Here is a 3115-nt window from a genome sequence, read left to right as displayed (position 1 = left end):
TGTGTGTGTGTGTGTGTGTGTGTGTGTGTGTGTGTGTGTGTGTGTAGTGACTTTCACCACCTCAATGTTGCTGCTCATTTAAGCGGTCACTGACTAAAGAGGAAACGAACCAAACTAACTAGTGGCGCAAGTGTTTTTGTAAAAGATTAGTTTCTCTAAATTTGTTTTACTTTTGTGCTTTCTAAAAGAATTGTGTTAAGTGGCGACTTCTTCCTTGTTCTTCTGTATTCCCCTTGGTTCTCTCTAGTCCCCGGTTTTATAAACAAATAACGCAGACAGCGTTTTGGTCGACACTCTCTTGTGATTTGTTCTCAAAAGCCTGCGTGTCCAGAGCAGGAGAGTGACCACATGTGAATCCTGGAACAGGGTACCAAATCTGATTACTCTGAAGGAATGGTGTATTGGCAGCAAAAATAAGCTGGCTGTGACAAAACGAAGCATAACTAATTCAGTTGGCACTGCCCTGGGTGTGATTTTCGTTCCCTCTATTTTAAACGATGCCAACTTAATCTCGACTATCCTGGTCTTTCATTTGGGCTTTGTTGGGATTTTTACCAACTTGGAAACATGTTTGCTGTAGATTTCAATGGACATTTCATCTTTTAACACCAACATCCTAACATGCAGTGTCGTATGTTTTGCAGAACACTGTAATGACCTGACCAACAGAACAGAACCTTCCATAATACTTATAATCCCACATTCAGGACTAGGATTTGATTGGACCTTCAGCCACCAAGCTTTAGCTGAATCAGTTTAACTATTTTTTACACTGTAAATGTTATTTACTATTCATTTCTAATTCATTGTGACATGATAAACATTAGGTATTTTTAAAAAAAAATACACTTTAGATATGCTTTTGCGTTTTTGTTGCTATTTTCATTATTAAAACACAATTTATATCGTTGCTTTTATAGAGGCGCACACGGAGAATATCGCTCATGATGTTGTGCTCAGTGTGATAAATGACTTCTAGTGGTTGTAGAGTTGAATGAACAAAGTTGAACATGTAGGTTTTGTGTATTAGACAATCGGTTTCTTGGTCTCAAGATGCTTTTCTTAAAGAAGCTATAACCACATTACATTTACACATCTTGCAGCATTGTATTCAGGTGGCAAATAGGAGAGATTTATTAAGATAACTGCAAACATGAAAAACCCAACAAGCCCTTTTTCATTTATTCCATTGACGCATTTGATATCTGCTTCCCCTGTAAGTGTTTCTCTGGCCCCTAGTAGGTGTTCTGTGTGTGCTGCATGTGGGTGAACGGGGTCCATGTTTCATTGAATGCTGAATCCCATTGAATAAGTGAAGAACAAAAACGTACTTGGTGCTTTTGGGGAAAACTCACAGGGGTGAGGTTTTTAAGGAATCTTGCACTCGCAACTCATTTATTTTCATTGGAGAGAGGAATAACTCTGGATCCATCCTTCTTTGTCGACATCCCACACCCGGGGCTGTATAAGATGATCTGTTATGGTTTTGTCAAACTGTACCTATACTGACTGTACCAAAAGCGTAGTTGAACTGTGGAATTGATTCCCTGAGGTAATCTTTAGCTATTTTAATGACAGAAAAAAAAAGAAAATGCATTTTAGGATTCTTTTTTTGGGGGGGGGCTCATTTGAATATGACATTGCCTGCTTTGTACATAAATGTGTTGATTATTAAAACCCTCAATGATCTGTATGTTCTTGTGCTGTGTTCACTCTAGGCAGGCTTATAGTGTATTACATCACATTTACCACCACAACATCGGAGACAGACTATCAAAAAAAATCAATTCAGCATAGTTTAGATATGAATTGGTGCATTACGTTAGAATATCGATCTGTGTAATTGCATGTTTCAAAGCCAAAATGTGTATCAAATTCTATAAATAGAATTTTGGTAATAGACTGGATTGTTGATCAGACCCTACTGAATTATAATTGCTGTTTCTAATACTGAGATGACGGTGCAAATGTTCAGTGAAGTGGCATTGCTGAGCAGTGAGTGACCAGCTTTCAGATCTAGAACGAAAGCTTTCACAGCAGAGATGGAGCCCAACAGCGAAACCTGACTGTACAAGTGACTGATTTGCAAGACTGCATGCTTGTGTGTGTGCAGTTTGTGTGTTTCCCTGTGTGAGAGAAAGAAAGATAAGTAAATATGAGTACAGGTTTTTGTGTTTTAAGGGGGCTCATGCCAGCATGTCATTTCCTGTGTGCTTGGATAATTAAAATGTCCTTTCAGAAAATGTTCCAGGCTAGAAAACACCTGCAGTTATGAAACCCTCCTATAAGTGGTGCACTTTCTCTTTGTTTCGGCTGTTGTTGAGGAGGGCAGAGACTTAAAGGAACTGTGTACGCTCTCTATCAACAAAAAGGGCCTTTAAACACTATTATGTAAAGCTCAGATAGTGAAGGAACAATGGTGAGGTACGTTAAGGATAAGGGCTTTCAACACTTTATTTTCAGTTTAAAAGTTGTCTGATTTACTCAGATAACAAAGAAGAGACCCAGGGCAGTCTTCATGAAGAAAGCTTAAAATGCTTTAATCTGTGGATTTGCACACTGACTTGGATAAAAATTTTCAAAACCTCCAGAGTTAGTTTCTGCCTTAGTCTTCATCATGGGGTTTAAAATACTAACCACCATGGCATACACTAAAATGAAAAGTACAATTATTACCAAAGACTTGGATTCAGGGCTTTGAACGGAACAGTTATCCTTCAAATGAAGCAAACGGCAAAGAAAAGGAACAAAATATGCCGTAGTCCTTTTTGTTTCAAGAGTTGGCTTGTTTTGATGCTGATTAACACAGTTAAACATTCTGCTGTTGAAACCAGGATACGATTCAATTTAGTTCCTTTTGCAGATGTATTTATTTTAAGTTTTAACAATTTTGGAGACCACGTTAATTGATTTTATTCTCAATGTTTTCTGAAAGTCTTTGGTTGATATGGAATATTATGTAAGATTAGTAGGAGAATGCATGCTGTCCTGCTATGCATGCTTGAGTAGGTTTACCTTAAAATGAATAAAATGTTATCTTGTACTGTAGTATTGTAGTATTATAGAGAAAAGTAAGGGGCTGTATATGTTATTGGGGTAGGGAGGGGGGTTGAAT

This window comes from Anarrhichthys ocellatus, unplaced genomic scaffold (assembly GCF_004355925.1).
Source record: "Anarrhichthys ocellatus isolate YVR2014 unplaced genomic scaffold, GSC_Weel_1.0 scaffold20, whole genome shotgun sequence".
Classification (NCBI taxonomy): domain Eukaryota; kingdom Metazoa; phylum Chordata; class Actinopteri; order Perciformes; family Anarhichadidae; genus Anarrhichthys; species Anarrhichthys ocellatus.
The sequence above is the reverse complement of the archived record's forward strand: the minus strand, read 5'-3'. Positions refer to the sequence as shown.